The sequence below is a fragment of the Zeus faber genome (assembly GCF_960531495.2).
Source record: "Zeus faber genome assembly, chromosome: 11".
In the NCBI taxonomy this organism is placed as follows: domain Eukaryota; kingdom Metazoa; phylum Chordata; class Actinopteri; order Zeiformes; family Zeidae; genus Zeus; species Zeus faber.
Genome location: NC_137205.1, coordinates 11441865 through 11452282, shown reverse-complemented (window position 1 = coordinate 11452282; position 10418 = coordinate 11441865). Strand labels below are relative to the sequence as shown.

At 41.0% G+C, this 10418-nt stretch overlaps 1 long non-coding RNA gene across 1 annotated transcript in view; it reads right to left on the bottom strand.

Moving 5' to 3' along the window:
- Nucleotides 1-3231: 3231 nt before the first annotated feature.
- The window catches only part of LOC307236650, a 9477-nt gene continuing 2290 nt past the window's right edge, over nucleotides 3232-10418 (bottom strand). The window contains exons 2-3 of the long non-coding RNA XR_013844388.1: nucleotides 7019-7163; nucleotides 3232-3317 (exon numbers count right to left, since the gene is read on the bottom strand). This is a non-coding gene — a long non-coding RNA (uncharacterized lncRNA). The remainder of the gene's footprint in view (nucleotides 3318-7018; nucleotides 7164-10418) is intronic.

Genomic DNA, 10418 nt, shown 5'->3' with positions numbered 1-10418 from the left:
AAAGGGATGGAGGGGATGCCTGTGTCACAATGCAAGGTTTTGGAATTTACCGTCCCTGGAAATGTGTATCAGATCAATCAAACCGGATATCGGGGATCAAGCATGTAATAAAAAGTATGAATGTATGTCAAGCAGGTTGAACTCAACTCAGAATACTATGATGATTGTGTAATATATGCCCTCATTGAAGCAGGAGGGCACAGTTATGATCAGTGGGTGGAGTACAAAACGGGTAGAATGCACTGTATCAGAGAAAATAAAATCATTTTCATGTACAAAGTCTTGGATACCAAAAGGATCAATGGACTTGACTCTGACACTGACCACTGACTTCTGCTTGGACCTTCCAGTTGTCACCGTGTCATTCGAATTGGTAAACTCCTGCAGATTGAAACGCTACTTGCTGATAATATTCAACCATTGTCTAGACGGCCGACATGGGGACATTATATGTGGTATATATTTTTTTCTTCCATTTTTCTAACAAGTCTTCCTGCTTTGCACAGAAACCTCTGCTTGAAGATATACATAAAACTGTTGAACATTAAATTCCCCTGATTGGATGAAGCTTGAAAAAGTACAAAGCACTTTAATCCTTCATGTTGTAAACCTTGTGATGTTGCAAATAAATATATTGTGTACATTTTGGTGGCCTCTATTATTTTAGGTTTTTTTTTCAGGATTGTATATACAGCATACTGTATGTACATACTGTATACTATATACAATCCAGTGCTTGACTTGCTATGGCCATTCCATGCCTCTAGGTGGCTCTAAGGTATTTATTTTCATGCTGCAGGCTTTCCCTCTAGTGGAGCGTATAGTCCAATGATTCTAACTGCATTGAAAAGCCATAAAAGGAAATGTGAATCGCAGAAAAATCCCATTTTAACTCAAATATCAAAATATCATAAAACAATGTGTGTATAAGAACATTTTAACTGGTCATTATAATTGAATATATTCTGATCATGATCGTGTTTATTCCTAGCACATTGTGGTAATTTGCCAAGGAGCCAATACAAATACTAATACTACTAATAGGTTAATAATAAGCAGTTGCCTTCATTTTATATGCCATATTAGGTGCCTTTCAGACCGAGACCTACAACGTGGCAGCAAAATTCGAATGAATTAGCTGCATGGCACTCACAGTAATGTCCATTTCATTGAAACTTGCAGCAACTTAACTGCAGCCAAGTCAATCTAGTTGTATAGCCCCTTACAACCCCCTTCGTTCAACTGACAGTTGAACGAAGGGGGTTGTATCCGGCATCGCTACCCCCCCAAAAAATCCTTCTCCTAAAGATGTCAATAAAGTGTTTCCCTCTGATATAGCATCATTCTTTCAGTGAATGCTGGGACATCTTGGCCAATCCAGCTTGCCAAGTCACCAACCAATGCAAGATGATTCGCATCAGCCTCAAAGAACCGAAGTTATGTCAGGTACACATACTGATAAATGGCACTAGTATGAACAGATGAAAACATCTGCGCGTTTTAGAGAGGAGAGGGGCCCAAGAGAAACTCTTGGAGAAACTCTTGGCCCCCCTATAAGGATAGTATAAGATACGATAAGGTAGGACAAGATAGTACTTTAATGAGGATAAGCAGCTCAGTAGGGGAATGTGATACAGTGATAGCAAATGCAGAGAGTAATGAAAATGTACACAACATTATTGATATAAATACAAAATACAAATTTTGCAGGGTTGAAGGATCTAGTAGTCCATATGGTATGGCGGGTTAGGGTTAAGGTTAGGGTTAACCTTAACCCTAACAGCTCATCATAGAGAGGGTGGGAGGGGTTTGTCAGGAGGGAATTTGTCACCCTTCTCTCTGCCTTAGCCTCCACTGTCCTTTTCCAGACCAGGATCTGGCCTTCCTCACCAACTTGTTGTTTTATCCGTCAGCATTGACGCCGCCTCCAAAGCCCACAACGTGAAGTGGAGTGCACAGGATACCACAGTCTGATATAAAATCATATAGTCACACAACAGTCTGTTGCACACCTTGAAGGACCTGAACCTCCCCAGGAAGAACAGATTGCTTCGTCCTTTCCTGTAGAGGGCCTCAGTGTTCTGAGGCCATTCCAGATTTGTATTCATATGCACTCCGAGGAACCTGTAGGAGTCCACCATCTCAACCACCTCTGCAACCCAAAATGGAGCTACTATAGTATCATCAGAGAAGTTCTGGAGGAGGCATGTTCTCAAGTTTGAATGGAAGTCAGAGGTGTACAGGGAAAAAAGGAGATGGCACCAGAACAGCTCCTTGGGGTGCACTGCTGTTGACCGTCACCACATTCGACAAGCGGCCCTGCAGACGGACATATTGCGGTCAGCATGTGAAGTAAATCGCTTTGGACAAAAGCGTCTGCTAAATGACATAATGTAATGTAATGTAAGTAGTCAGTAATCCAGGCCGTCATGCCTTCATGAAGATGTTCTCCGTGAGCAGTTCTCCAAGACTCTCCAGCTGAGATTCTCAATTGTGCACACAATTAATACTGTATTGTAATTGCAGTAATTACATGGATACACATACACAATATACATATTCTGCTATACTTCTGCCGTGGTAGATACTCTCAGGCATGAGCCCCTACTTATCAGGGGTTTCCTGTTGACATCTGAGGGGCGTCAGTCTGGACCGGTCCAAAATGCCTGGAACGCTTACTTGATCTAATTTATTAGTTGTTTACAACAGCAGAGAGGCTGCGTTTAAGTTTGTCTTGCGGTAGTGCCACCCTCTCATCAGAATTCCTCAGCAAAGAATTTCGATTCAATATTTGCACACTGTATTTGCACCTTTAAAAGAAACATCCAGTAGAAAGATATACAAGAAATAAAAATAAACACTTCACAGATCCCCTTGTAAGTGACCTGGTATTGCCCAAAGCAGGCATCTACATTATGTATGTTTGTTTTTTTTTGCTTATATACAAATGAAAAACACAACAGGAGGATTATTGGAGAGATTTGTTGAAGATGTGCAATTGACATGTGGATTAAAACACACTTTTGTATTCCATATGGATTACCTTTCTAACGGCGCATGTGCTAGCCTTCAAGATTTCGTTCTAGGGCACAAAGATTGGTTTTGTGTGCCCAGAGTATGTTGACTGAGCACTCTTTCTCTGCTTTCCTGGTGGCCTGTTGCTACGTACCCACACAGTTTCATATGGTCAGGATTCTTGGCACCGACTGGCACCGGCCTCCACGATCAAACCAGAGGGCGCTCCACGTCTGATCTCCGGCACGCAGAGGAAATCAGCGGTGGCACATCGTTTTCAGTGTACACAGCTGAAAAAAACCCTGCAAAAACAGCAATAGTGAGTCGTGAGTGAGATTAAGATGGATAGATAGATAGATAGATAGATAGATAGATAGATAGATAGATAGATAGATAGATAGATAGATAGATAGATAGATAGATAGATAGATAGATAGATACATAGATAGATACATAGATAGATACATAGATGGATAAACTTCTCAGTCAGTTGCTGTTTTTGCCCCATAATTAAATTATTTCTTCCCATCTCTCTCTCTCTCTCTCTCTCTCTCACTCTCTCTCTCTCCCACTCTCTCCAACCCCCTCTCACCCTCCAGATTTTAATCAAGTTAAAATCAGCGTCTACGTGACCGATGGTCTTCTTCCTGTTACAGGCCTTCACCCCAGCCCTCCTTTTCCATTTAATTATACCCCCTCCCCATCTCCTTTGTCTTCTGCTCTTCCCATGTATAGGGCTGACCCTCTCTGTCGGCCAAAACGGCCCACGAGTCAGACCTCTGGACCTTGGAAATGGCGGCGAGGCATTCCTGTCCGCAGATGAAAAGATGTGAGGAGGGAAATTAGGAGGGACGGGGGCAAGCTGTGTAGTAAAGTGCAAGCCTGGAGGCTATCAGGTTTTTATGAGTTAGTTAGTGAGTGAGTGAGTGAGTGAATAAGTGAATGGGTGCACTCGGTGGGGTGGTGGAAGAATAGGAGCAGCGGTGGTGGTGGTGGGCCGAAGCTGTCATTAGGGTGATTTGGGGGCTCCTACAGCCTTCCATTGTATATTGTCTACAAAGTGAACAACCAGGACCCAACAGTGAACCATTGTACGGGACATTTAACTGCCTGTGAGCATGCTAATTATGGGATGTGTGCGCGTGTGTGTGTGTGTGTGTGTGTGCGCGCGTGTGTGCCTGCGTGTGCGCGTGCGCCTGCGTGCGCCTGCGTGCGTGCATGCATGCTTGCGAGCGCGTGTGTGTGTGTGTGTGTGTCCCTGCCTTGTGTCTGTCTCCATCATTTTCTCTCCATCACTTCTTCTTCTTTCTTTTCTTGCAGAGATTCGACTTTTCCATTTCCTGTTTCACTGTCTGTCTTTTTCGATGAGCCTTTTTCCTGGACCACCCCAGCCCCATGCCCTGCCGTCACAAACCCCTTTTCATCCTCCATCCTGTTGTCTCCTTCCCTTCTTTTCTGCTCCTCTTCGGTGTGATTTGGACCTCGTTTTTCAATAATGAACCATGTTTCAAGTCAACTCTTCCGGTACTCCGTTTGACTCCATTGTAAGCCTCTCACATTTTAAATACATCCTTGGGTCAACGTAAAAGATCTTCCAACAATGACTAGCAACGTAGGATCCCGTCTCCAGTCCTGGATTAGCAGGATAGGATTACGGATTCCCAAAAGAAGACAGTCCAGAACGGGAAAAGAATGATCGAGGCTGGCTGCTCATCAGTAAATATTGCGTTTTAATACTTGGATTTACTTGATCAAAGGAGGTGTCTGTTCTCAACATTTTTTTCCCACGAAAGAAGATACAGTCAAAAAAAGGCTGAATGTAAACCTTTTATAAACGGTGCTGGCCTCTTATGACAAAAAAATAAATAAAACTGCAGCGTTGTTCCCAGCATTCTCATCCATATCCAAAGGAAAGGGGCAGTATAATCATACAGTTATACGTTTAGAAACAAATAATTTCATTTTATATCTATCATCAGAGTAACTTTACACTGTTAGTTTCACGGTTCAACTGTTCAATACTAAATAATGGAAAATTTGAATTACAAAGATGAATATGCTGAATTCCAGATGATTTTGCTTGTGAATATTTCCATTAAAATAAACTTATAATTCACCTTACTGTAAAAAACAAATTGTAATAAAAGTATGTAATTTTGGAATGGCCCCAATCATTTCGGTAATAACTACTATTAATATACACCGTTTGTTTATATTATATTATTATGTACTAAGACCGTATCTATATCTCCGAATTTATCTCGTTATCTTACAGCCACAGGCTTAGAAATTGTTATAACAATCTATTGATAGTTCTACATCATAATACAATGAGGGACATGGGCTATTCTTGGCATATGTGGGCGAGTGTGCGCTCAAAGCACAGTCACCCAACTGTTTGAGATTGAGATTTGCAGAAAATAGAATTATCACAGTTAATACACATGCATTAGAAGTGACAAGACGTAACGCTGCAACATTAACAAACGTCTCCTGTCAACCACTACAAGGCTGGCATTGTTAACAGGCCTTAGTGCCTCGATAGTGATGCACTGAATGCACTGTACTGATGTTATTTCTTCTGCAGATTCAAGACACCTCAAGACCATGTAAAAATAATAGGGATTCAAATAATACAATAAAATATGTAGGATGGTCGAGCCATTACAATTCACAATCATCAACGGTGAAGATAAAAAAAAGGATCTGAGCCGTTTTGAATGTGGCTAAATTCTTATTTCAAGGCGTCAGTGCTGTAGGGTTTCCAGTTCACACAGTTGAGTTTCGTTGATGGTCGTGTTCCGGCACGAGGTGCTACAGTTTGCACCTGGCAACCACCCGACTCACTTGAATTGCGGATGCAGAAACGGTGATGCCGTTGAAATGGTTCTTTATTTATCTGTGTTTAAAAAAATTGCAATTTAAATCTTGTTTTTATTATTTCACTTTTGCTAGTCATAAATATGCAAGATGTGTCTCTTAAATGACTCAGCTTTTAAGATGCTGGAAGGTCTATTTACCTGCTTTCACAGGAGCTAGGCAAGCTGATTGTCTCTGCAGCCATGCATTACGGTAACACAGTTAGCACGCAGCCTCTCACTACCTTTCTGTGGACTAATTCTATTTGCATTATTTTAATTCGATTAGTTTAATTATTAATTTATCCACTTTTCTGCTGCTGCAACACGTGTCATTTGCCTGCTTGGCATGCGTACAAAGATAAACACACACAAATATACCAAAACAATAACAAACAGATAGATAGACAGACAGACAGACAGACAGACAGACAGACAGATAGATAGATAGATAGATAGATAGATAGATAGATAGATAGATAGATAGATAGATAGATAGATAGATAGACAGATAGATAGATAGACAGATAGACAGATAGACAGATAGACAGATAGATAGATAGACAGATAGATAGATAGATAGACAGATAGATAGATAGACAGATAGATAGACAGATAGATAGATAGATAGATAGATAGATAGATAGATAGATAGATAGATAGACAGATAGACAGATAGATAGATAGATAGATAGATAGATAGATAGATAGATAGATAGATGTGTGCATCTTTATGGTTGTGTTTGTGTGAATGTGTTTATTTGTGTGTGTGTGTGCGCGCGCGTGCGTGCGTGCGTGCGATCGTGCGTGCGCGCGTGTGTGTGTGTGCGTGCATGCCAGTGTACTGGAGCAGCTGTGGGCCCTGCGTTTGAACCCCGGCTCACATGGGCAGAGCGTGGGGAGGGCTGCAGGGTGAGGAGGCGATGGGAGAAGGGACCAGTGCCTGACAAACTCCCCGGCTCCCTCTCTCCTTTCATCTCGCTCTCCCAGCGTCGAACAACAAGCTCTTTCATTCGGGCATCTTTGCAGGCCGCCCTTGGACCCCCCCGAGGCCCCCACCCGTTCACGCTGCTTAATTCAATGTTCCGAGAAGAACTCATGATTGGAGAGTGACTTTTTTTTTTTTTTTTTCCTTCCTCCCTCACCATGTCTCCTCCCAGAGGCACCTTCGGTCTGTCTCTGCGCTCGGGCGGCCTCTCCCATCGTCAACAAGGCATCTGTTCTGCAATGACACAGGAAGAAGAGGGAGAGGAGGAAGAAGAGGCCAGGTCCTTCCTCTGCTGCCAGTTACTGTAAATCAAGAACACAAACGAAAATTGATGAATTACAGAATTCAAAATATGCGCATTCGTTCTGGTTTCAATATTATTCACAATAAGGTTGGTTTTTCAACATTACTTCCCATAATGCTCTCAGAATAAAATACTTAACGTGACAGAATTCCTCCCTAAACCTCTCCAATTATCTGTTTGTTGTGGAATAAGTTGAAATATTTATATTTGATCACTCAAATTACACGAATGATTGAATGTGTGGGGGGTGAATTTTGACATGAAATCCAACGTTTTGTGCACTTTCCGGCAGGCGTTTTTATCCAGGCAGTCTTCTGAACCTGCCTCAAGTAACCCTTCAGTCAACCAAAGCGTAAAATATTAATATTTTCCTTCATCTCTATGGTACCATCATTAGTATCCACTAAGAACCGTGGTGGAGGAAGTACTTGCTGCCTATAATATACTGTATATATACCCTCAGAAAACTATGCTCTGGTAAACGTTTAAGTCCTCCATTTAATGTTTCATTCGAGTAAAACTATCAAACTACTTGATTATTAAACATACTCAAGTATCAAAAGTTCAACATCCTGATCCACTAGCCTCCACTGGGTAGACTCAGGTTTTAATACACTGGCTGCTGTTCTTGTACGAACATTTTCATAAACTTTTATGAAAGCTATGTTGTACATGCAGGTGTAATATAGTCATATACAGTAGTCCCATAAATTGTTATTCATCAATTAAAATACAAATATAGCACCTGAGTAACAGTAGAGCATGTGCGAAAAGGCAAGGTCAAGTAGACGCTTGAATCAACATAAGGATCCATCAACGGACATAAAGCAGGTATGAAAATAATTTGCAATTTTCGCCAAATCACCGTCTAGCACGAGGAGAGACGAAGGCCACAGATTCAAACTTGAACATTGAGCTGTGTGACCATGTTCCCGAGCAGCGGCCAGGACACACGGCAGCCACATCCCAACAAAGGGCGTCCTTGTTCCCGGCTAAATTCTTGAACATCATTTTCTGCATTTTACTGCAAATGACTCAATCTCCACGTCCCTCATCCCTCATTCTGCCCCATTATCATTTTAGTGCCCTCCCCCTCCTCCTCCTCCTCCTCCTCCTCCACGGATCTGTTGTTTGGGAGTTTCCAAACTTTACCATGAAATCCACTTATATGGCTACCAAATTAAGATGAAGTAGCTATAGCGCTATAGACACGTGATTTACAGGCGTGCACACGCATACCCACACACACACATGCACACGTGCACATACATATATACAAATGCATAGAAAAACATATTCAAACAACAATACATACATGTATAAATACATATAAATACACACACACACACACACACACACAGACACACAACCACACACACACACACACACACACACACACACGCACACAGAAATTCTAATAAACAACTGCAGGCACAATATACATAAATTATTATATCATTTATATATTAGTATGTTTACATTACAAGTACATTTACACACACGTGCACAAATATACATAAACTCACACACACATTAAAAAAACACATTTACACACAAACATATGCACATACACAATCAGAATCAGAATCAGAATCAGAAATACTTTAATAATCCCAGGGGGAAATTACTTGAATAATCATACTACGTGCTTTGACGTATGCATACAGTATGCATACGTCAATGCATACTGTATGCATATACACGTAAACAAAAAAATACACAGACACACACGCACATTAACAAATACAGGGGGGGGGGGATGCTAGTAACGAATATGTAACTTATTTGGATCCAGGATGGAGTGTGTGAGATGAGAGGGGGGGGGGGGGGCGCTTGGGGGGGCTTGGGGGTCTGGGGATGGACACAAGGTCCTATTGAGCATTCTCCTATTCCTCCTGCATCTCTGTTTTCTACCCAACCTTCTCCTCCTTTCATGCACAGCTGCAGCACAGCTCAGACATGTGTGATGAAAGAGAGGGGGGGGGGGTGAGTAAGGCAGAGGAGTGGAACAGAATAGAAATGGAAGAGCTTCATCGATGTGATAAACCCTCAGAGAGCACACAGCTTTTTTGTTCTTGGTTTTAGAATATTTTAAGTATTATCTGGAGAAAAATCAACTCAAATCAACGAACATCGTCGCTTCAGCATTTCTTACGAAAAACATAAATCAAGCCTTTTTTTTGAGTCCTTCATTCAAGCATTTTTCAAGCAGTGTTATGAAAGCGAAACGGGAGAAGAAAGGAGATTTGAATTACCCAATCATGGAATCAGAATCAGAATCGGTGTAAAAAATAAAATAAACTATAAAATAGTTTAGAAAATAAGAAAATAAAAAGCCAAGTATACAGAAATAGCCCAAAATACAGAACAGAAAGAGCCAAATATATAAAATTATACAAAATATACATAGTGTGATTCTACGCCCAGGGGAGATTATTGGAATTTATGTTAAAGGTAGAAATCATTTCTATGGACTATAATTATTTTGTGTATATGCATTAAATTAGAATATCAACATTGAAGAGAATAACCGAGAGATTAAGTTTACAGCTCAGTCACTGACAGCCAGTGCATGTAGGGCTGTTTGGTCACTGTTGCTATCAACTGGACGACTAAGGTCTACGTGACTGATACGTCACAATAATTAATGATTGTGCATTTTCACACACATTTCCTTCTTGTAGTCATCTTTCTTTATTCTGCACTTCAACACAATCTCTGTTGGATGGACGTGCGTTCAACTTGTTTTATCTTAAAGAAATTATGTTATTCTTATATCTTATGTTCCTTTTTATACAATTTAATATACATATGGTCTCTGAGGTCCCCAATTCAAGTTTTTTTAATGAAAATAAAACTCAGCATTATGCATCCACTATGCATTCGAGCCATTGTAACGTACCCCTCCTGTTCCAAAACGTGCTGTTTTTTTACGGGAGGAGCCTCCCGAGGCTCTGAGTTCTGTGAGCCAATGGCGTCTGAGCATGACTTCTGGGTTCGTTGTCTTTATTCTGTAACTTTCACTGATTTCACCTCATCAGTCCACCAAAATCTGTTTCTGAAGAAATTTGAGGATAGAAATAAGCAATGCAGTTGCTGACTCTTCACTCGTATTGTATTAGGCCTCCAAGCTCGTGGGGGAACATGCCCCGGGACACCGCACGCAGGGATTGTTTTGTTTTGTTGTTGTAAACGTTGGAGAATAAAATAAAATAAATAAATACATCTACCGTAAAAACAAACATTATTTTGA